General features: G+C 47.2%; 1 protein-coding gene across 2 annotated transcripts in view; it reads left to right on the top strand.

The window, feature by feature from the left end:
- The window catches only part of ADRA2A (adrenoceptor alpha 2A), a 42,116-nt gene extending 29,180 nt beyond the window's left edge, over nt 1–12,936 (top strand). The window contains exons 4-6 of one of the 2 annotated variants that reach the window (XM_058436023.1): nt 8,697–8,745; nt 9,222–9,349; nt 12,294–12,936. The gene's annotated coding sequence lies outside the window, so the exon portion shown is untranslated. Of the gene's footprint in view, nt 1–6,117; nt 6,169–8,696; nt 8,746–9,221; nt 9,350–12,293 lie in introns of those variants that run through there. The other variant, XM_058436024.1, reaches the window with a different exon arrangement.
- The last annotated feature ends 11,567 nt before the right edge of the window (nt 12,937–24,503 follow it).

Here is a 24,503-nt window from a genome sequence, read left to right as displayed (position 1 = left end):
AGCTGCATCCCAAAATGTAGTGTTCACTGGTCTGTTGATTTTACTTTTCTTGGGTGGCTAGTAGACATGATTTGTGTATCTGTGTGGAATATGGCATCTCTTGGAGGTGACTGGTGTTGTAGGCTTCGCTACAGAGTTGGCTGTGACCCTGTCATCATTCTCACACTTGGTGATATGGTTTGGCTCTGTGTCCTCACCCAAATCTCATCTTGAATTGTAATCCCCATGAGTCTAGGGAGGGACCCGGTGGGAGGTGATTGGATCATGGAGGCAGTTCCCCCATGCTGTTCATGTGATAGTTAGGAAGTTCTCATGAGATCTGATGGTTTCATAAGGGGCAGTTTCCCCGGCGCGCTCTCTCTCTCCTGCCGCCTGCGTGCTCTCTGTCTCCCTTGCTGCCTTGTGAAGAAGGTGCTTGCTTCCCCTTCACCTTCCGCTATGATTGTAAGTTTCCTGAGCCATGTAGAACCGTGAGTCAATCAAAAATTACCCAGTCTCAGGTATGTCTTTATAGCAGTGTGAAAATGGACTAATACACTCAGCTTCTCTGGCTAACGGGAAAGGCAGGGAGGGAGGGTGACACTTGCAGAGCCACAATTGCAGCCCACCATCCCTCCCATCTCATGACCGGAAAGGGCAGAACGTGAGAAGCAGAGCCGGGATTTGAAGGGAGTCTGTGAGCCTCCTGGGGCTGAGCATGTGTAGCGAGCAGAAAGAGTTTGGGCCACTCCGAGTGTCCCGAGACCCTTCCCCCATCTCTTCCCAAAGAACTGCGCCGGTGACGCTGCCTCACAGGGCTGAGGAAGGTCAGCGCATTCAATCTGGTCCCACAGAGTCTCCCCCAGGGGGCAGCAAGGCTTTCACTTGGGGCTCTGCCATGGTCATTCTCTGCTGATCCTGACCAAGGCCATGTGGGGTGGCTGGCACCACGCCCTGGAGATTACTTGTCCTCCGTGTGCTCAGAGCTCAGTAGAGAAACAAGATTAATACTGACAGGCAAATAATACAGTTTGGATACAATCTGAAGCTATTTGGGACACAGGCCCATCCTCAGAAAGTTGTGTGAAATGAGTTTGCTATCAATAGTATATGGCCTGACTAAAAGGTCTCCCGTGCCCCCTTCTCCCTAACTTACACCTCAAAGCAATGCGCCCAATAGAAATGCAATGGAATGGGAGCCACATATGTCATTGGAAATTTTCTAGTAGCCACATTAAAAAAACTAAGAAGAGACAGGTGAAGCTAATTTTAGTAAAACATTTTATTTAATCCAATCTATTTGGAATGTTATTTCAACACTCAGTAATATAAAAATTGTTAATGGGCTGTTTTACATTTTTGTAAAATACTAAGTCTGAACTGCGGTGTATTTTGTGCTGAGAGTGCACCCCAGTTCAAACTAGCCACATTCAAGGGTTCAATAGTGGCATGTCCTTAGTGGCTATTGCATTGGGCAGCAAAGCCTCAAAGACTTAAGCAAGTTATTTAGCCTTTCTGTGCCTCTGTTTCCTCATCTGATGGATGGGGATAATAAGAGTACCTAGAGATAATACATACATAGAGTTTAGCACAGCCCCAGGCTCGGGAAAACCTTTGGTAAATGCTCATTCATTTTATTGCTAGTGTTGAAGGCAGGATTGGGGGGTGTGCAGTTCTCCCACTTTGGATTTGGCTTTGGGAAGCAACTTTCCTTAAACTTGGATCCTGTGTCCACCTCGGTATTAGCTCTTATTGCCCTTTAGTCTACTGGTCCATTCTTTCTGGCTCACCAGGCCTCCCAACACCTTCCTGGGCAACAAGCTGCCAGGCTAGGATACTGGTGGGTGGAGGGGGAGCTGTTTTCCAAAGGAGAGGACCACCCCTTTGATCTCCTAGGGGACTACTTTGTCAGCTTGGTTTGTATCATGAGTATCTGGTTTATTAAATCCACGTGGCAGCTCATGACTCCTTTTACCATGCTCAGGAGAAAGGCCAAAAGCCTGGGGCAGGGTGACCTGTATGGCATTTTGCCATTTGACCAGTTTCTGTCATGTGCAAATATGACAGTCCTCACTGGGAGCTCCAGAAGTGGTGTTGTCCAGAGCAGAGGGGCCCAGCCTTGCTTCTTGGCCTTGGGCTGTGCTTAGTGCCTGCCAATCAGAAAGCCTTCAGTGATTAGGGTTGAAGATCAATGTTTCCTCAGCCCTTGGTGGGATCCATCAGCTCCCTGGAGAAAACAAGTTGCCTATCACAGCCAAGTAAGGGGTCAGGGCTTGGTGCGGATGTCAGCCCTGGTCCTGGGCCCCCCACCGTGGGCTGCTGGGCCTACTGGGATCTCCCTGAGGGGCCTGCTGCTTGCCTCACCTCCTTGCCTTGTCATCTTCCTTTCATCATTTCATGGATTCCACAATTCCTCCCTTTCTTCATTCATCTAACTAATATTTATTGAATACCAACTGTTTGCTTGGCACATGGTATACAATGGTAAACCCTGGATCCATGAGCTCACTGTCTAAGAGAGTAAGACACTAATCAAACAATCACACAAATGAATGTGCCACTACGACCGCAGCCAGCACCTAGGTGTGAGGGAGGGCCAGCTGGCTTGCTTGGTTTGGTGTGTGGTTGGGGTGTTGGCATTGTCTTTAAAGCTTTCCAGGCGATTCTAAGGTGCAAGCAGGGCTACGGCTCGCCAGTAGGGGCAGGGGCAGGGGTTGGGGGGGGTGGAGGGAGAGCATGTGGTAGGGGTGGGGGTGGGGGTTGAGTGGGAGGGAGTGCTTTCAATTCTATACCTGGGCACTCTCTGCAGCCCAGGTACAAAATCCAAGGCACTCCCTCCCACCCCTCTCTTCCTATCTGTGTGACTGTATGTGGGACATTTTGATACAGCCCCATCAAAATGCAAAATTGCGTTATTTATTTATTTATTATTTTTTAGAGATAAGGTCTAGCTCTGTCACCCAGGCTGGAGTTCAGTGGCATGGTCATAGCTCACTCCTGGGTTCAAGTGATCATCCCACCTCAGCTTTCCAAGTAGCTAGGACTACAGGCAAGCCACCATGCCTCGCTAGTTTTTTTTTTATGTTTTATTTTCATAGAGATGGGGTCTCACTATGTTGCCCAGGCTTGTCTTGAATTCCCAGCCTCAAGTGATCCTTCCACCTGAGCCTCCCAAAGTGTTGAGACTATAGGCCTGAGCCACTGCACCTGCCCCTCCTTGTAATTTCCAAGTAACACATCCATCAGTTATTTTTGACCTTCAGTTTTTTTGTTTTGTTTTGTTTTGTTTTGTTTTGTTTTGTTTTTAACTTAAATGGTACCTGAGCCTCACTCCAGGATTTGGGATAGGAGGAGGCTGAGGAAGTGGGGAAGGATATTTGTTTTCACATAGTACTTGGTAAATCATGAAGAAAGTTGAAAACATAATCTTATAATTTTTAAATTTATTATCTTGAATAGGTAATATATTCATGTGGTTACACAAAAAGGTTTAGAGTGAAAAATCTCCCTCCCAGTTTTACTTCTGTGCAATTACCACCCCCATCCTTAACAGACAAGCAGTTTTATTTTTTGTTTTATAAGTTTTAGTTTAAAAATCCTTTCCACGTCCCAGTTTTTTTTTTTTTTTTTTTGAGAGATGGAGTCTTGCTCTGTAGCCCAGGCTGGAGTACAGTGGCACAATCTCGGCTCACTGCAAGCTCTGCTTTCCGAGTTCAGGCCATTCTCCTGCCTCAGCCTCCCGAGTAGCTGGGACTACAGGTACCCGCCACCATGCCTGGCTCATTTTTTGTACTTTTAGTAGAAATGGGGTTTCACCGTGTTAGCCAGGATGGTCTTGATCTCCTGACCTCATGATCCGCCCACCTTGGCCTCCCAAAGTGCTAGGATTACAGGTGTGAGCCACCGCGCCCAGCCCCACCTCCCAGTTTTTTATACCAGAAGCAGTATAATGTAAACACTGGTCTGCCCCTAAACGATGTATCTCTTGGAGCTCTTTCTACGTCAGCACATAAAGAGCTTCCTCATTCTTACTTTTTTTTCCCAAAGAGCTGCACAGTACTCTGTTGGGTGGATGTACTGTAACATCATAATTTATTCAACCAGTCCCTACTGATGAACGTTTGTTTGTTTCTCATCTTCTTCTGCTATAACACATTACGGCTGTAGTGAATAACCTTATAAATATGTCACTTCACATGTTTGCAAGTCTATCTGGGATCAGTTCTCAGAAGTGGGATTACTGCGGGTAAAGGGTATAAGCATTGCAATTTTGATAGATTTTACCAAATTGCCCTCTGTGGGCGTTCTTCCACCAGTAACGTGTGAGGGAACTTGTTTCTCCGCAGCCTCTCCAACAGAGTGAGTTCTTAAACTTTCGGCTCTTGGCCAACTTTGCTAGACGAATGGTGTTATCTCAGTATAGTTTTCATTGCGCTTTTATTATGAATAAGGTTGAGCATCTTTTCATAGAGTTAAGGGTCATTTATATATTTGTTTTCTTTTTTTCATGTTTAAGTTCAGGGGTACATGTGCAGGTTTGTTATATGGGTAAACCTGTGTCATGGGGGTTTGTGGTACCATAAATTTGTTTTCTATGAACTGTCTACTCACATCCATTTGTGTGATTGTCCTTTTCTTAGCAATTTGTAAGAGCTTGTACATTTTAGAAAGATTAGCCCTCAATTTGTGATAATGGCTTATAAATATGTCTGCTTAGATTTTTCTTGCTTATTGTTATTTTTTTTGAGAGACAGGGTCTCACTCTGTCACCCAGGCTGGAGTGAGGTGGCACAATCACAGCTCGCTGAAACCTCGACCTCTTGGGCTCGAGCTATCCTCCCACGTCATCCGATCCCATCCCTCACCCATCCCTAGCTGGGACCACAGGCGTGTGCCACCTTGCTTGGCTAAGTTTTAACTTTTTTGTAGAGGCAGAGTCTTGCTATGTTGCCCAGGTTGGTCTCGACCTGCTGGCCTCGAGAAAACCTCCTGCCTAGGTCTCCCAAAGGGCTGGGATTACAGGCAAGAGACTGCACCTGGCCTGCTTGTTATTATTTTTTTCCATGCAGAAGTTTTAATTTTTATTAATCAAATGGATCAGTCTTTTATGAGTTCTGGAATGTGAGTGTTGGCTAGAGATGTTACCTATGGCTTTATAGGAATTCTGCTGCTTTCATCCAGGCATTTTGTAGTTTCATAGCTTTTAGTTTTAAGTCTTTGATCCTTTTGACGTTTATCCTGAAATATAGTGTGGGGTATGGTTCCAACTTTATTTTTCTCCAGATGGCCACCCAGTTGGTCCCATACTATTTATTGATTCAACTATGTTTTCCTTACTGATCTGAGATGTCACCTTTATCACATCCTCAGTTCCACACATAGCAGGGTCTATTTCTTACATTTTTATTCTGTTCTATTGGGATGTTTGTCTGAGCATATGCCAGTGACACTCTTATTACTGGGAATAGATACCATGCCCTTTTTCATAGCTCTTCTTTTTCCATTTCTGTGGATATGTTGGTTTACTTTTCTACACGAACTTTAAAATCAGCTTCTCTGCTCCTGTGATGTCACCCTCCACCCCTAATTGTGTTAGTATTTTATAGACCAGTGTTTAGGAACGTAGATGCTGGAATGAGACTGCCTGCATTCAAATCCCAATTGCCATTTTCTCTGTGAGTGGGCAAATTTCTTAGTTTTTTAAAACTTCAATTTCTCTATTGAATACTCCACACAGTATCCTGTTATGAGAATATTCACAGAAGGAACCCAGCTAACACTGATTTCATTTACTAGGTACCAGGTACAATACACTTATTGCTGATGTTATGATTCTGATAATCATTATTGAAGTGTCTCCATGACAAAGTGTCCCCACACCAAAACAGCCATATCTCAATGTCATGTGTCACTGGAGGGTGGCAGAAGGGAGGGCTCTGGTAGCTTAGCTTGTCTATGACCATGAGATTGGGTGTGGAGGGCCTTCATGGCCTCTTGTCTCCAGTGGGAGAGCCTCATGCGTCCTGAGATTTAACACACATTGCAACCTCTGGGGGCTGGGAGTGTTGCCTGGACACACTGTAGCCTTATAAATCTCAAAACACAACCCCTATCTTTCCTCCTCCCTCTACTTCTCAGCACAATTCCTCATCATAGATATGTTCTTTGATTAAAGAAGAGACAGGCCTGAACAATAACAAGAATGATTATAATAACAACATTTGCTGGTATTTCGTGTCTCTTATCCTCCCAACGACTTGGAAGGAGTAGCTGGGAAGGAATCTAAATCATGGTGACCATTCAACAATTGCCAGGATTTTTGGTTTTGATGCATAGCTTCCAGTGAACCCTGCTGGGCTGGAGCTTGGCATCTTCCTCTTGCTACTTGGAGATGTGCAGCAGTGAGAGTCAGTCTTAGGCCAGATTCCACCATGTGAAGAATGAGAGGTAAGTGTCCACCAAAGCATCACCCCCATGCCTGTGAGTGTGGAGGGTCCTTGGCATTTGGACAAGCACTGTGTGTAAGAACACTCCAAGAGAAGGAAACAGTGTTTTGGTGGCAGAACCTGCCATCCTTCTAGGAACACCAGGTGGCAGACCCCTCCATCACGTAGGGGTTGGGGCACACAGAACCAAAGGGAATTCTAGTCCCAGAGCTGTGCTGGGCCTCTGGGTTTCTGCATGCTTAAACCCTGTTTATGCAAAGGCCAGAATGCTGGACAGTCTTTCTAATCAGCCCCGATTCTTGATCCCTGTTATTTACCCAGGACAGGTGCGTCTGACCTATATGAGGTTAGGCTATAAGCCCTATGGTGTGAATTTAGATAAAGATAGTTGAAGTCCTTGATAGTACCTTCTAGAGCATGGGTTCCTGATAGGGAATCTCAACTATTTACTAATTGCCTTAGGGTGAAGATGAAAGCAAATTTATACACACGTTTACATTTCCTTCACTTTGTTTATACTTGAGTATTTTAAAGTAATTAATAGATGAGATAATAGGGACTTAACTGAACCCTGATTTCACACATGGGGAAACTAAGGCTGAAGAAGGCAAGTAACTTGCCCGAGGTTACATGGCCACTAAGTGGGGGTCTGGAATGAAACCTAGGTCTCTGCTGTCCAAAGCCTAGGCCTCTGCCCTGCCCAACTTCCCCTGAACGAGGCTTAGAGCTCTCACAGTCCTAGTCCAAAGTCCCTCAGTAGTGTCTGATGTAAGGTCTCTGACTTAGGATGGCTTCAGACCCTCGGTTATGGGTCCCTGAAATCTGGTCCCTGAGGGACTGAAGGAACTGGGGGTAGGAGCCCAGGCCCAGATTCAGGCCCCGGAGTTCTATGTCCAGCTATGTGATCTGAGGCAGGTTACTGCATGTCCTGAGCCTTAGGTTTCCCTTCTGAAGAGTGAGAAGGATGATTCCTGCATGAAACAGTGTGTATCAAGATTTAATTCAGTGCCCAGTACATACTAGATGTCCCCAAACTGTTGCTGTCACTGGAAGGAATACAGCACTCAACACAAACAGGTTTAATCACATGAAAGGTGGTGTTTGGTTCATGCAACTGGAAAGTCCAGAGGTGGGTGGGTTGCAGGATTGGTTGGTCCAGGGTCTCAGTGATGTCACCAGAGACCCAGTCCTTTCCATCCCTCTATTCTTGTCTACAATGACTGCCAGTAGGCCCATGCTTCATGGCTGAACTCATAGACTGAGCCAGGGCCTGGTGATCCCTTTGAGTAGACGGGCTTTAGTCACAGGCTGTCTTTGGGACCAATGACCCTGGCCAGGAGATGGAATATGCCGGTTGGTGTGAGCCAGTGGGGCCTACCCCTTGAACTGGGGGCTTCACTTCCTCCAGAGCACATGAGTGTGTGTTCATACATGGAAAGCAGGTGGCTGTTCCAGGGCCAACCAGGGTTCAGTTAGGAAGAGGAAAAGAGGGCTGGGAGATGAGTGGGCAGCTAACAAATATTGCAGTTTTTCTTACCCTTTCCCTCTTCTTCAGAAAGTACAAGGAAGTTTCCTCCTATGACCCCATCCCTACCCAGTGGCGAACCAGTTCCTTCTCTCCTGCACAGACAGCCAGGGGCCACTGCTGTCTTTTGTTGCTCGCATCCGTTTGACATCTCCAACCTGTCCAAATGGGGTCCTCCGGGAGGTTTCTCCAAGAAGTCTTCTGGAGACCTCCAACCCTCAGGGAGCCGTCCTCCTCTGAGGACCTTGGCGTCACAAGTTGGCACTCAGGGACACTTTGTCCCACCATGCTTTCCTACCCCGTGGTGACTGACTCCTCCCAGATGAGTGGACGTTTAGGAGCCATCTTCCTGACCACGCCCCTGATCCCACTCTTGGCCCTTTGCCTAGCAGGCGTCACCCCAGCCTTGGGCTGAGCTGCTTCTCACACCAGCACAGGGCTGGGCACTGGCCTTGCTGCCTAAATCCTCCTGCCCTTTTCCCCCTTAGGGTCTTCACACTTGCTGCGTCTTCTGCCTGAAAAGTTCTTCCCAGCGCTGGAGCTTTCATTTCCATTAGAGCCTAGTGCACATGTCACTTCTTGGTGAGGCCCCTCACCACCAAAGAAAGCCGTATTTCTTTGATTCTTTGTCTCAGCGCTTATGTTTCCTTCAGACGCTTTCCACAATGTGCAGTTGCTTCATGTGTGAGAATGCTGTCCCACAGAGGCTGGGGCCATGGCTGCCACATTCACTCTTTTATCCCCAGAGCCCACAGCAGATGAGACAACCAACTTTCATTGAATGGACTACTGAGGGTAAGTGTTAGTAAGCCTGAAATCCAGCATGAACTCGGGGTATCCATGTGACAACTGCTGCCCTTTATCCTCCCTCCTTGTCTCTGTCCATTGGTCTATTGTGGTTTCTGTTTGGGTCCCGGTGAACATCCCTGTTCCGGCTGGGCCTGGAGCCACCCTCTGAGTCACAGCCTGCCTGGCGGGGGTTCCAAGTTCCCAGCTAGCTGTGCCAGTCTCTGCACTTCCCCAGGAAGTGGCCTCAGCTCCTGCATCTCGAGCTTGTCAGCACCCTGAGAGCATCTGGTTCTATGGGTGTGATGAGGACAAGGTGCTTCCCCCCATTCATTGCTTCCACACCAGCCTCACCTGGGAGGCCAGACTGATGTTTATCTCTCTTCCTCCTTGAAACTGCGCGACCCCCAGCAGCCCTCCAAGCAGAGGTCTTACACTAGCCCAGCTAAACTCTCCCTTTCTTCCTCTCTTCTCTCCCCTTCAAGGGCCTTGTCCTTGCTTCGTCACCCCCACTTCCCCTCCATGTCAGAGCCAGGGATAGTAACAGCCACAGCCCTCGTGAGCCCTCTCTGTGCGCCAGGTGTGCTGCAGGCATATCCATGAACGAGCCCAGGTGAGTGCTCTTCTCCCCCTCTCACAGATGAGGAAACTGAGGCAGGCACAGGTTGGGAAGTGAGCTGTGTTTGTTGGCCAGGACTTCTTTTGACTGGTGACTACATGGTCCAGGCTGGCTCATCAAAGGGTGCTCTTGTGAGTGGCCTGCCACCAGTGGGGACCGACGGGGTTCCCCTAGTGCTGCCAAGGAGAGTGGTGGATGCCTCCACGTGGAGTCCCGTCAGTAGCCCAATATTCCTGACCTCTCTTCTCCCAAGGGGATAGGTAGGATGAATGATTTCGCTGATAGGTGAATTTGGGAGAAGAAACAGGTCTCAGGAACCCTCATCTTTTTCTCCCGCCTGCAGGGTGCCTGGGTTGCTACTGTTCTTGATCACAGAGTGAGCCAGGAGAGTGGCAGCCTCCCTCCCCTGCCTGAGCTGCCCTGGAGCAGGACTGGGAGGGTTCAGGGCTGCGGGAACAGAGTAGGTGATTTGTCGAGTTCTGGGGTTCGATATCAGAAGGCCCAGGTGCTTGCAGCTCTCAGCCCTATTCCCCCAAATCAGCTTTCTCAGCTGCTAAGGTGATATTTCGGTCTCTCCTCCTCTTCACTTCTCTCTCTTCACCATTGTTAGGACCTAGCAGGCAAGAGAAGGCCATTTACTGAGCCCCCTCCAGCCCTAATCCACAGCAATGAGGAGGTGCCAGGGGGTCAGCGGGGCTCTCTGACCCCTCCCAGGCCACCTCAGGGGGTGCTTGGGTGCCATCTCAGAAGCCTCTCCTGGTGACAAACCATTCTGGAGGGTGGTGTGCTGCCAGGCGAGAAAAATGAGGGATTTGGGATAGGGTTGCCAGAAAAAACACAGGGTGCTTGCTTAAAATAGAATTTCAGTTAAACAATGGGTAATGTTTTTAGTATAAGTATGCCTCAAGTATAGCACAAAACATAATATATTAGAAAAATTACTCATTGTTTACCCAAAATTTGAATCTAACTGGGCACCCAGCATTTTCATTTGCTAACCCTAGTTTTGTTTGGCAACCCTAGTTTGGATAGGGTCTGGATGTTTTTCAAGCATGACGTAGGGAGAGGAGAGGAGATAGGGTCCCTATGTCTCTCAGAAGGCCTGCAGCTGTCAGTAAGAAAACCCCAAGTCAAGGGGCATAGTCAGTGAGGAAATTTATCGTCGCTCATAGCAAGGAGTCCAGGGCCAGGCAGGTTTCCCCCTCAGGCTCCAGAGCTCCAGCTCTACCCACCCCGAGGCTCTCTCAGCTCTGTCCCTGGGATGCCCACCCCCAGGGTGCAGCATCCAGATGTGGGTGCGATGGCCCAGCCCCCCTGCAAGGAGCCCTGTCCCTGTGGCCCTCCGGTAGACTTGAGGAGGGTGGGTGCCTGAATGATTTGGGGTCTCCAGCTCTGAAGGAGGGAGGAGGTTGAGATGACACCTGCCTTTCTCCTTGGGGTGGGTTTTGGTGGAGGTGGTGAGCTCTAAGATCGCCCTCTACTCCATGGAAGCTTCCAGGACACACCAGCACCTGCAGGTGCATGTCTTCCTTTTCCAGTCAGTGTTTCTCTGAGCATCCTGGGCTGCCAGTTTCAGATTCCAGGCACTGAAAGACCCTCCACAAATGTTTCCCTGCTTCAGGTGCTCATGCCTGCCGCCCCACCAGGATTGACCCGTGTTCCCCTGTCTCTGTCTTCTGCTGGGAGCACATCTCCTCCACTGGTCTGTAAGTTCCTCTCTGAGGAAAGTGCCCTGTATCCCCAAGCAAGCATTTCCAGGAGCCCTACAAATCTGCATTGTTACAGAATCTGTGAGAGGTCCCTGTGGACATGCCCAGCCGCCCCAGGCGACAGGTGTTGGTGCTGCCATCTCTCTCCCTCCCTCTGCACACCAAGCACTGGTTCTCCCCTGTTCCTAGCACACAGCCTGGCACACGACAGATGTCCAACTGTTAACTGAGTTGTCCCGAATAAGCCTAGTGGCAGGAGCCTGGGCTGGCTGGGGATTGGGGGTCCAAGGCCACAGCCACCCTCAGATCTGTCCCAATCGATAGGTCAGACAGTGGGCGGGGGTGGCCCTTTAATCGAGGGCAGGGGAGCGTCAGGCCGAGGCCAGAACGTTCAGACTAAAGCTGCTTGAGCCTGACAGAGCTGGGAGCAAGGCCTGCTGGGGAGGTGCCTGGAAGGAGCTGTGATTTGAAGCAGCTCCCTTGGCGTAAGCTCTGGGCTTCTGCAACCCTGCAGAGCTCCTGTCTCTAAGCCCTGGGTAGGGCTTAGAGGGTGAGGCCCCAGCTTCGTGACCTTGGCTCCTGCTGACAAGGGTGAGGAGGTGAGGGAGGCAACTGCCTCCCCTCCGGTATCTGCTTTAGTTCAGACCCGGGAGCCATGAGTATTCTCCAGCAGGATTCAGTTTGATGAACACTTGCTTAGAGCCTCGTCTGTAGCAGGGAGGATATCTCTCTCACGGGGTGCAATGCCCACATTTCTGCAGTACCAAATGCAAGAATCAGGTTAAATATTTTGTGTATCTTTATCTCTTTTAACCTCATGACATCCCTGTGAGGTAGGTATTATTCTTATCCTTGTTCTCATTTTTCAGATGAAGAAACTGAGGTTCCAAGAGGTTCGATGACCTCACAAGCACATGGGCAATGCAGAGCAGTGTGGAGGCCCCAGAGAGGGGAGCAGAGTGGGGCTGCTCCTAGGGGCCACTGCTACTGCTGAGACGTGGGGAGGAGGCCTAGGGGCAACCCCGAGGCCATGGAGCAGATGGCCTGTGTAGCAGTGGTTGTCAGATGGGACAGTGTGACTGTCTGACTGTCCTGGCAACATGGTAGTCCTGGTCTGGGGGTCTGGGGAAAGGACAGGCCAATGTTTTCATGGGGGGCAGGCTGTTTGGACACTGCTGCTTCCCTGGCCAGCATATGCATTGATTCTTTTTCCCATTTGGCTCCCACAGGGCCTGATAATGGAATTGAAGAAATCTGAATGAATTGTCTGATGCATCATGACTAAGCTTGGAATGTGCCAACTGTCCCCCAGGAGTGGCCCTTGGACAGCAGAGCTGGCGTGCCAGGACTCTGCATGCAGGAAGGAGGCCATGCTCCGGGAGAGACATCAACAGAGTTGCTCTGGAGTTCCAGAAGTGCTTGGAGGGTGTGGGCAGTTGTCACATGAATCTGTGGCAATAGCCTGTTGGCTTTCTGGTGAAGGAGTGGTGGCACAGTCTGCTGCCGTGCCTCTGGTGGTAGGTGGACAACTCAGTCCACACAACCTTCTTCATTTCTGGTCGGCTTTGGATACTCCCAAGCTTTGTCACTGATCTCATTTTGACTTACCAGGAAGCTCCACATCTTGGTCTTTGTTAATTTCATGGAGGCTTGCAGGATAATTCTCACTTCATTTCCACGAACACTCCATTTCAAGTATGTTCAGGAAGCTTTTCATCACCTCTTTTGGGCCTCCATTTCCCTCCCACCTCCTTCCTACATCTGTTCCTCTCTAGGGTGAATGGTTTCAATTTGGTCAACGTTTTTTCCTGTGGCTGTATGTTTAGGTCCTTTCCCCATGCTGATCACCAAATGTAAGATTTATTTATACCCTACCTGACTTATACTCTTTAAAAATCAGGTGCCCATAATAATGACAGTAGCTAAGAGCTTTTATTGAGCTCAAACTATCCACATACTTCATGTTCATTTTCTCTTTTAATCTCACAATCACCTTTTGAAGTCGATATTGTTACCTCCCACTTTATCAATGAGGACACTGAGATTCTGGAAGGTTAAATACCTCCCTTGCTCAAAGTTACATAGCAAATGAAGAGCAGAGCTGGGATGAGACCTAGGAATCTAGGCTCTGAGGCCCTGCACCCTGCTACTCAAAGTATGGCCCAGAGACTAGCGGCACAGGCAGCCACCGGGGCCTTGTGAGAACTGCTGACTCTCACGCCCACATCCAGACCTCCTGGATCAGGAGGCTGGTGGTTCACATACATGCTTAAGTTGGAGCAGCTCTGGATCTAGTCTCCTTGGAAGGAAATGGGCCTCTTTACTTCCACTGGTGCTGCCTTGGAGCATGTTAGATTTTGGTGTCACAGCCCCTTCTCTATACCCTTAGTTGGTGCTGTCCTCAGGCTCATCTTTGTCCTGCACAGCCCCTTCCTGCAGGAGACACATTTTGTCAGAATGATAGTATGATGGTTAATTTTATGAGTCAACTCGGCTAGGCCATGGTACCCAGACATTTGATTAAACATTATTATAGATATTTCTATGAAGGTATTTTTTAGATGAGATCAACATTTAAATCAGTGGACTGAGTAAAACAGATTACCATCCATAAAATGGGTGGGCCTCCTCCAATCAGTTGAAAGTCTTAATAGAAACAAAAAAACAAAAAACTGACCTCCCCCTTAATGGAAAAAGACTGAAGAAGAAGGATTTCTGCCAGAAAACTGCCTGTGGACTTGAACTACAACTCTTCCCTGGATCTCCAACCTGCCAGCCTACCACATTCATGTAAGGCAATTATTTAAGATAAATCTTTTTCCCCCTCTCTCTATTAATCTCTCTCTCTCTCTTTCTCTCTCTCTGTCCTGTTTCTTCTTTTTCTATGGAGAACCCTAACACACCTTCTCTTTTCTGGAGTCAGAATTCACAGTTTTAAGCGGACTTGGCTCTAGGGGTCAGAGGAGTTGGATGAATACAGAGGGAAGCCTAGCTGATGTTTTACCGAGGGACAACCCTTATTTCTCTGAAGAAATAGATAGTGTTCCTCATCCTATAACTCTCACTGGGCTCAGCTTTGCAGAGATGGACAGCGGTGTGCACCTGGGCTCTGACCTGGGTTATGCAGTCGCATCTCACATGCTTACACCCAGGCCTGCTGCTCCCATGGCTCTGGATCCTCCTAGTACCTATCACGCTGGTGATGAAGCTTAAGGTTACCTCTCCTTCAACTTTGCTGCTTGGCCCAGCGCAACTCTGAGGTCATAGTAATGTCCCAATCAGACTGGTTAGGAGGAATAGGGGTTGGGGCAGAGTGAGGCAAGGGAGGCTTTCAGCAATTCAATTATCATGTGTCAGGTTTTGCTGTTTTGTGGTTTTATTTCTAATTTTCTTATCCTACTTGAAAAACACAGGGTAAAACACTGAGCTTCTTGGTTCTGTAAGTCAGTAGTTTTCCCCAAATTTAGATTTTTTTTTCTATTAATAACTCCAAAGATTTTTCTGGAGAAATTTCCATTCTCTTTTCTTCTAGCATTCAAATTATAGACATACAGAGTCATTTGATATTTTCCTATTAGTCATCGAGGCTCTGGTTATTTTTCTTTAATCTTTTTCTGTTCTTCAGATTAATACTTTCAATGGGTTTTTTAGTTTATTAACTCTTTCTTCTGCTATCTCCTATTTGATGTTAAACCCATCTAGTAAAATTTTTGCATTAGCGATTGTACAGTTCTCGTTTTTCTTCCTGTTGAGATAGCCATCTATTTATGAATTAGGATAATATTTTTCTTTAATTCCTTTAAGTCTGATATCTTATTTGGGTACTCAGCATGTTAATGAGGTGTGGGTCAGAGTGCTAATGTCCACCAGCACTCTTCAGCCTCTCTATTTCACTTTCAAACTTGTAGTAGGCATTCTCTGATAAGATCTAGATAGTTACACCCTGAACATATACAGCCTCATTTAATACTAGGTATATCTCCTAATGCTATTCCCCCCTCCTCCCCCCTCCCCCCACCCCACAACAGTCCCCGGTGTATGATGTTTCCCTTCCTGTGTCCATGTATTTTCATTGTTCAATTCCCACCTATGAGTGAGAACATGTGGCATTTGGTTTTTTTGTCCTTGCGATAGTTTGCTGAGAATGATGGTTTCCAGTTTCATCCATGTCCCTACAAAGGACATGAACTCATCATTTTTTATGGCTGCATAGTATTCCATGGTGTATATGTGCCACATTTTCTTAATCCAGTCTATCTTTGTTGGACATTTAGGTTGGTTCCAAGTCTTTGCTGTTGTGAATAGTGCCGCTATAAACATAGGTGTGCATGTGTCTTTATAGCAGCATGATTTATAATCCTTTGAGTATATACCCAGTAATGGGATGGCTGGGTCAAATGGTATTTCTAGTTCTAGATCCCTGAGGAATAGCCACACTGTCTTCCACAATGGTTGAACTAGTTTACAGTCCCACCAACAGTGTAAAAGTGTTCCTATTTCTCCACATCCTCTCCAGCACCTGTTGTTTCCTGACTTTTTAATGATGGCCATTCTAACTGGTGTGAGATGGTATCTCATTGTGGTTTTGATTTGCATTTCTCTGATGGCCAGTGATGATGAGCATTTTTTCATGTGTTTTTTGGCTGCATAAATGTCTTCTTTTGAGAAGTGTCTGTTCATATCCTTTGCCCACTTTTTGATGGGGTTGTTTGTTTTTTTCTTGTAAATTTGTTTGAGTTCATTGTAGATTCTGGATATTAGCCCTTTGTCAGATGAGTAGGTTGCAAAAATGTTCTCCCATTCTGTAGGTTGCCTGTTCACTCTGATGGTAGTTTCTTTTGCTGTGCAGAAGCTCTTTAGTTTAACGAGATCCTATTTGTCAATTTTGGCTTTTGTTGCCATTGCTTTTGGTGTTTTAGACATGAAGTCCTTGCCCATGCCTATGTCCTGAATGGTATTGCTTAGGTTTTCTTCTAGGGTTTTTATGGTTTTAGGTCTAACATTTAAGTCTTTAATCTATCTTGAATTAATTTTTGTATAAGGTGTAAGGAAGGGATCCAGTTTCAGCTTTCTACATATGGCTAGCCTGTTTTCCCAGCACCATTTATTAAATAGGGAATCCTTTCCTCATTGCTTGTTTTTGTCAGGTTTGTCAAAGATCAGATAGTTGTAGATATGTGGCATTATTTCTGAGGGCTCTGTTCTGTTCCATTGGTCTATATTTCTGTTTTGGTACCAGTACCATGTTGTTTTGGTTACTGTAGCTTTGTAGTATAGTTTGAAGTCAGGTAGCGTGATGCCTCCAGCTTTGTTCTTTTGGCTTAGGATTGACTTGGCGATACGGGCTCTTTTTTGGTTCCATATGAACTTTAAAGTAGTTTTTTTTCCAATTCTGTGAAGAAAGTCATTGGTAGCTTGATGGGGATGGCATTGAATCTATAAATTACCTTGGGCAGTATGGCCATTTTCACAATATTGATTCTTCCTACCCATGAGCATGGAATGTTCTGCCATTTGTTTGTATCCTTTTTTATTTTATTGAGCAGTGGTTTGTAGTTCTCCTTGAAGAGGTCCTTCACATCCCTTGTAAGTTGGATTCCTAGGTATTTTATTCTCTTTGAAGCAATTGTGAATGGGAGTTCACTCATGATTTGGCTCTCTGTTTGTCTGTTATTGATGTATAAGAATGCTTGCGATTTTTGCACATTGATTTTGTATCCTGAGATTTTGCTGAAGTTGCTTATCAGTTTGAGGAGATTTTGGGCTGAGACAATGGGGTTTTCTAAATATACAATCATGTCATCTGCAAACAGGAACAATTTGACTTCCTCTTTTCCTAATTGAACACTACGTTGAATAGGAGTGATGAGAGAGGGCATCCCTGTCTTGTGCCAGTTTTCAAAGGGAATGCTTCCAGTTTTTGCCCATTCAGTATGATATTGGCTGTGGGTTTGTCATAGATAGCTCTTATTATTTTGAGATACGTCCCATCAATACCTAATTTATTGAGAGTTTTTAGCATGAAGGGCTGTTGGTTTTTTTCAAAGGACAAAGACATTTTTTATTGTGATAGGTAGTATTTATTCCCACTATGTGGCACTCACTGTGTGCTAGGCATTGTGGTAAATGCTATGCATCTATTTCTCACTGTCATATCAGCCTCTTCAGGGAGGTGTTCATTTCACCCCCATTTTACATGTAAGGGAGGGGAATGTAGAGGGGTGAAAGGGCTTTCAATCATCACAAAATAAGGAAATGGCAGTTGAGACCTGAACTCAGGACTGTTCCATCTCATCCCATGCTCTTAGCCATTGCTCTCTTATTTCTATACACCTATACACAGCCAAACTTCTCTGCCATTTCAGCCTTTTAAAGCACTAACATAGGTTTCTGGAAAACAGTTTCCTCTGGCACTGATTGTTTCTCTGCCAATGTACAACACAGTATACCCCTGCACTTGATACCCCTGCACTCGCCAGACGCTCTCTCCTCTCCTCACCATAGCAGCCTCTGATCAAATCGTTTCCAGCACCATCTATGGGTACAGCAGTGTCTTAGGGACCCTGAGAGATGATGCAAGAACAATTTTGTTACCTAACGGGGTCTTAGAGACACTTAGTTATGTCATCCATTTTGCAGAGGAAAAGACTGACCTAGAAGGGAAGGGCCTTGTGAAAGGCACATAGCTGCCCCAGTGCCAGCACTAGAACCCAGCTCTTCAGATTTCCAGGTCTATGTGTTAAGATTCTGGCAGGAAGCACATGTCACTTGGGTTGTAATTGAGGAGAATTCAGTGAGGGGACTATTTACAGAGCGTGGGCAGATTTAAAGGACACTAACAAGGGATGAGGAAGGATGCCAGGATTAGTAATAGCAGAAAACCATTGCTACACCTGTGCCTGTAGAGTTTAGGGGAGGGAGAGCTAAAGCAAAGGAGAGGGCCCCCTGACAGAAGCTATGCCCTTGGGTAGAGGAATGCAGCCCAAACAAGCCCTGGCCCATCAGGGAGGGAGTTGGGGAAATAAATACCCTGACTTGTCTCTCCTCCCACCTTCTGATCTCCTTTTAGCACCTCCCATTGGCTGAAACCATCTGGAAGCCAGACACCAAGGAAGGCTTGTTGATGCAGTTCATGGAGTTTGGCCTCCCTGGACAGAGAGCAGAGCAGAGAAAGGTGGAGGGAGGCTCTGGAGGGGCAAATGGAGAGTGGCCAGCACCTCATACTGATGCCTCTACTCCCTCTGCTCCAGAAGACAGATTGTCTCTACTCTTCAGAAGTTTATAAGTCCAGATAGAGGGGCAGGTGTGAACAGGTAACCAATAGCCCAAGACTGAAACCCCTGTGTGGAGCAGAAAGGATTGGCCACCAGGCTGGATGTGCATCTGCCCCAGGGGATGGGGTTCTTAGGGAGCAGTTCTCCCAGGTAGGACTTTCTACTCTGCACCTCTGGAGAGAATAGGATTCTCTCAATGCAATTAAATTGAACAAGAATTTATTGCACGTGTACTGTTTGTACGGTGTTGGGTCTCTAAAGATGGGTAGGCGTAATCTTCCTCTGCCTTTGAGAGATTCAGAGAGGCATATAGGTGACCAGCACAACATTACTTTTCTGCATGAATGTTGGGGGAGACCGATGTGCTTTTTGGTTCACCAGCTGACAGGGTGGGATTTCCATGGTGGGTGTTGAGTGTGTGCCTGGACTTCGGCTTGGTTTTGGAATAAAAAAGTTTTAAATCTCTGCCTTCTGCCCTGCCATCTCCCTCACTTTCTAATTATAAGAGGAGTGGCAAAATGTGGCCATTATGTGAGCAATCAGGGTCTGGGAACTTGCCAGGGTAGACATTTTCCTGTTTGTTCTGAACTAAGACATCTTTATCCAGTGGCTACTCTGAGAGTATGGAGAGTGGGAACGGGTGACGGTGGAGATTCCCGAGTGTCTCAGGGACAGGCATTATAGGATGGTGGCTCTTTCCCTATTAGGGGTGGGAGGTCTGTGAGTGAACACCAAAGACTGGAGCTTCCAGTCCTTTGCAGGTCAAATCCTACAACTATGCGTTGATGGTATAATAATGAAAATAGCTAAAATATATTGCCAGGCACTATGTTAAGTGCTCTGCAAACATTCTCTTGATATATTCTTACAATAATCTTAAGTAGTAGGTACTAGGAGCAAACCGAAGCTATGAAGGATTAAGGGACTTGCCCAGGGTTACACAGTTGGTACATGGCAGAGACTGAATTCCACTTAGCCCTGTGTGCCTGTGGAATGTTACCTCGGTGTGGAAGTGCTGAGAACGGTGTTGGACTTCAGGAAAGTTTGGCTCCTGAACCATTTTCTGCATCATTCTCTGCTTGGGAGGATTGGACCCTCTTGTTCTGAGCACATGGAAGGACTCACTGACCTTTCCTGATGCTCCTCAGGGCCCAGGGTTCTCCTCTGAATGACAGAATATGCAGGAAGCCAGAGCAGGCCTCTGGAGGGCAACCCAATCTAAATAAGCTCCCTAAAAAGCAAGGAAAGTGGAAGGAGGTTGGGGACCAAGAATGCAATCTAAAACTTCACCGCCCAGGCGTCCCTCCCCACCTGACTGGCCAACTCTCCTTCCCGTCTTTCCATAAGGCCAGGAGAAGGCAATAGAGGGCAAGCAGAATTGATGTGAGACATGATGGGATAGAAGACACTCATCCTTCAAAGCTCAGACACCCTTTCCTGGAATATGACCCTATTGTTACTCTTTGCTCTTGGTTGACCTGCTTTAGTAGGAAGCAGGATGTACTCCACTCAGCCGTCTGGTTCACATCCTTCTCCACTGGGTGTGGTGTCCACTGTGCTGTTGACTAGTGGCTCATTCAGCCACTCATAATATGTGAGGACTCCACGGTTCACAAAACCCGTTGATGTTTCATTTGATCTTCACAACAGCCTCATGAGGAAGGAACTCACATCATCGCTAGTTTAGAAAGGAGGAAACTGAGGCTCAGAGGTGTCAGCTCATCCATCCCAAGTCTCCAAGCCAAGATGGGTCCGGTGGTTTATTCCACCAGCATTGGTTGAGCCCCTGTCAGCTCCAGGCCCTGCTAGGCAAGCTGCCTGGACAAATGTGGTGCCTGGGCACAGAGGGCAGAGTCAGCACGTTTCCCAGTTTGCTGCCTCTTTCTTCAGGAGTCAAGCCATTTCCTGAGTACCATTTCTGAGCTAGGCCCTCTGGTGGGTGAGTGAGGGGGGACACCTGCTCAGTTACATCATTCTTGCCCTCTAAGAACCTGCAGTTTCCTTGGAGAGATGAGAATTTTCGGTGTGATGGTAACCAATGCCACTAGGCCAAATCAAGGCTGCTTGGGAGAAGTAAAAAATTCAAGAGGCCAGTTGGCCTCGGCTGCAAATGGTCCTTAGAGTGTCAGAGGAGGTGGGATTTATGCGGTTTTCTACAGGAAGAGCAGTACATGTTCATGTAGGGAGGACGTGGAACAGTATTCTAAGGAGGAAGACCATCATAATGGCCTGGAGGGAAGACAGCAGGAAACTGGAGACAGGAAGGCCAGTCTGACATAGACCAGGGGAGGAGAGGAAGGCAGCATGGGTCTTTGTACAGGAGAAAAGGGAGAAGTATTGAGTTCCAGAGGGAGCTCTCAAGCTTGGTCCTGCAGGGGAAGAGAGAAGACTGAGACGGTGGGTGTTTACAGAGGGTCTTGTCCCTCAGGCTGCTGGGTTTAGCACTAGTGTCATTTACCCTGAGGGCCTTGGCCTCAGCTTCAGGCTGTGTTGTCCTGCAAGTACAGCTGACTTTTCCCCATGTGCTTCAGGATTACCTCTGACTCCCCTTGCCATGAGGGAAGGATACCCAAGGATCTGGGTCAGGCCATGAACACATACCCAGGGTCTGCACAAGTGGCCCCCCACTCACCTCTCTGAGCTCACCTCCAACCACATCTCCTATCACTGACCACTTCATTCACAAAGCCCCTGCCACACTGACCTTCGCCTATTCATCCAGCGCAGTGATCTCTTTCTGCCACTGGGCCTTTGCACTTGCTATTCCTTTTGCCTGGAATAATTTTCTTCTAGCTCAGCATATGTATGGCTCTTTCTTATCTTTGAGCTTCACTGGTCAGAGTGACCTTCTCTGACCTCTCCATGTTCAGACAGAGTCAGTCCCTCCTACCTCCCAGTAACTCTGCGTTACATCACACTATGTCCATTACCTTGAGAGCACTTACTATCTGCTGTAATTTCCTGATTACTGTCTTTGTATTCCCTCTAGAATATAAGCCTTGTGAGAGTGTGGACCTGGTCTATCTTGTTGCCCACACAACATGTACTGTCATAGTAGACAATCAATAGCATTTGCCGAATTGACGAATGAGCACCTTTTCTCCCCAAATCTCGTTGGTCACCCTCAGACAGTATTAAGGATGGATGGGGCTTGGGGAGTGAGCAGGTCTGTAGACCTCTTGGAGTTATAGGCATGCTTCTATATTTGCATTTTTTTTTTTTTTTTGAGTTGGAGTCTTGCTCTGTCGCCAGGCTGGAGTGCAGTGGTGTGATCTCAGCTCACTGCAATCTCCGCCTCCTGGGTTCAAGCGATTCCCCTGCTTCAGCCTCCTGAGTAGCTGGGACTATAGGCACATGCCACCACACCCAGCTAATTTTTGTACTTTTAGTAGAGATGGGGTTTCACCATGTTGGCTAGGATGGTCTCGATCTCTTGACATCATGATCCGCCTGCCTCGGCCTCCCAAAATGCTGGGATTATGGGCATGAGCCACCGCGCCCGGCCTCTATTTGCATTATTTTCCCTAGGAAGTAGATTGGTGGTGATCATTATGTTCTTCACCAAATGCTTCTTGTTCTCCATCTTCTGGGCAAAGGATAGAATTGTACTTCCTTGGCCCCTTTGAAATGAGGCATTGTCCTGGGATTTGTTTTGGCCTCTGAAATGTGAGTGGAAGTGATGTGTATCTCTTTTGGGCAGACACTGTAATAGCAATGTATGATTCACCATGCTCCTTCCCTCCACCATGATCGCATCATGATCGTGGGTTGTATATTGAGATGGAACATCTATTAGTCTGAGTCTCTGAATGACTTCAGTGAGCAGAGAACCCACTGACCCATGCTGGAAATGTTGCAGGAGCGGGAATTAAACTTTGGCTGTGTTAAACCATGGAGATTTTGCTTATACAGCCTAGCCCATCCTGACTGATAAAGAGTCCCAGGTTTTTATTAGGTTCTCAGAGGAGTCTATTAGCCAAACAAGATCAAGAACCACTGGCTCAGGGGTCAGCTGGAGTGGTGTGGAAATGCAAAGAAGGTAAAACTCGTGTGTAGTACATGCTCCATTATGTGCGAGACACTTTGCTGGATGCTTCATGTATGTTATCTCATCAAATCTCCAACAACCTTGTGAGGCAGCTAGTATTAGCCCTATTTTGTAGGTGAAACAGGCTTAGAGAGTTTAAGGCATTGCTACTAGAAGTGTGGTCTGCAGACCAGCAGCATCAGTATCACCTGAGAGCTTATTAGAAATGAAGAATCTTGGATCCTTTCCTAGTCCTATTATATAAAAATCTGCATTTTGACAAGGTCCCAGGTGATTTGTGTGCATGTTAAAGTTTGGGACACATTGATTTGGGGAGTTCATTTGATGATCTCTGCCTAGCTCATAGACAGGGGACCCACGCAGCGATCGCTCAAGAGATAGGATGGCATCCCCACTCTGCCCTACCATCCCTTGTGGGGAGAGTAAGAATCAGGATGTGCAGGACTTGAATTAGGCATTTGAGCTCCCTCCCAGCTCGTGTTCATTGGCTCCCCTGGCAGATACATCCTCAGCCAGTTTGAATGGTCGGTGGTAACCAAAGCTATTTATTGACCTAGAAAACCACTCAGATCATATGTCTAGGGTGTGCGTTCCTCCCAGCTGTGGATCTGTTGAACAAACAGCAGTCATGGGCTGTAGGTGAAGTCAGACTTGGGTCTACAGTGGAGAAGTCTCACCCTGGCTGTACTTGACATGACTGGGGAGCTAGGGTAATATCTTGATAATGGCAGTCACCTGTCTTGGTGCCTCTGAGATGACAGAATTGGGTCCCTTTGGCATTGAGCTTGGTGCATCTGATCTTGAAGTGCCCCAGTGGGTGCTAAATCTTCCAGAAGATCTTGTATGTTGTCTGGATCTGCCAGTGGCCAGAACACAGATCTTAGTACCCTATAGTTCCTGCTTCCATCTCCAGGGGCTGAGTGATGCTACCCTGTTATCATGTTATAGATGAGGAAATGAGCAGGAAACTGTGCCCAGAGAAAGATTGCAGCCCCCTGCAGACATGGCCAGGGCTGAGCATCTGTGGGAAGAAGATTTCAGTGGCTCATGTCCTCGGGCACCCTTATCAGTTGATGGCATTCATCTCTGCAGAGTCACAATGGAGTTGCTGAGGAAATTGAAGCTCTTAGGCAGAGGAGCACAATTTGGCCTCTCCCTAGTAAAATTAGCAGACCGTTCTTAGCTCTTTTCTTTCCACGTATTTAGATTTTCCATGAAAAAGGCACAGTGTCCTCTCCCTCAGTTAAGATCTAGTTATCCATTCGGCTAAGTGAGAAATCTCATATTACAGAATTATTAATTCAACAAATACATATTGGGTACCTGCTGAGTGCCAAGCACTGGGGCTAGGAAAGTAATAAAGTGCTTTTTGCATTTGTTTAGGCCCTTGGCTGGTTCAGATATAAGGAACAAAATAATAGTGCCCTGTCTTCAATTGCCCACAGTCCAGGGAGGCAGGATTTCACGTTGCTGCTATGAGGACAATTGAGGTGTACGTAGAGTAATTCCTGGGCACGCACAGAAGTAGATGACAGTGAGGGGCAGTGTCTTAGTGCGCTGGCTGAGGACTCAGACCTGGATTCCTGTTCTGGCTGTAGAATTTGCTCCCTGAGAGCCACATCTATTAGACAGAGATAGCAAGAGTATCTGGTGGTGAGGATAGAAGGAGAGCACTGCCATTGGTTGAGCTGTTACTAGAAGCCCAATGTTGTGTTAAGGTACCCGAGACACAGGATTATTGGAGGCTTGTGCAGCTGGTACTTAGAGGAGGTTAGGGGCGAAGGGGCATTACCATTTGAGAGCCTCATTTATTAGCTGGGGAGTGAGTTGCCCAAGGTGCCAGATCCAGCTGGTGGCAGAGCTGTCTCTTGTTCCCAGGCCTTCGGTTTCTTTCTGCGTTGACTGGGCACTTGCCCCACTTTCCCAAGCTGGGCTCAGGTTTTGTTCCGATATGGAAATGTGGCTGCAGAGGGGCTGAGGGTAGCAGAGGCTCACCCAGGATGGCTGCCAGCTCCCTTCCCATGGATCAATGGAGCCCGCACCTCCAGTTGGCAATCTGTAGAAAAACAAATTAAAACAGAGAAGCTCTCATTTCCTTTTCCCCCCTCACCCTGCCC

This window comes from Hylobates moloch, unplaced genomic scaffold (assembly GCF_009828535.3).
Source record: "Hylobates moloch isolate HMO894 unplaced genomic scaffold, HMol_V3 SCAFFOLD_3, whole genome shotgun sequence".
Classification (NCBI taxonomy): domain Eukaryota; kingdom Metazoa; phylum Chordata; class Mammalia; order Primates; family Hylobatidae; genus Hylobates; species Hylobates moloch.
Note: the sequence above shows the minus strand (reverse complement) of the source record. Positions and strands in the feature narration are given on the sequence as shown.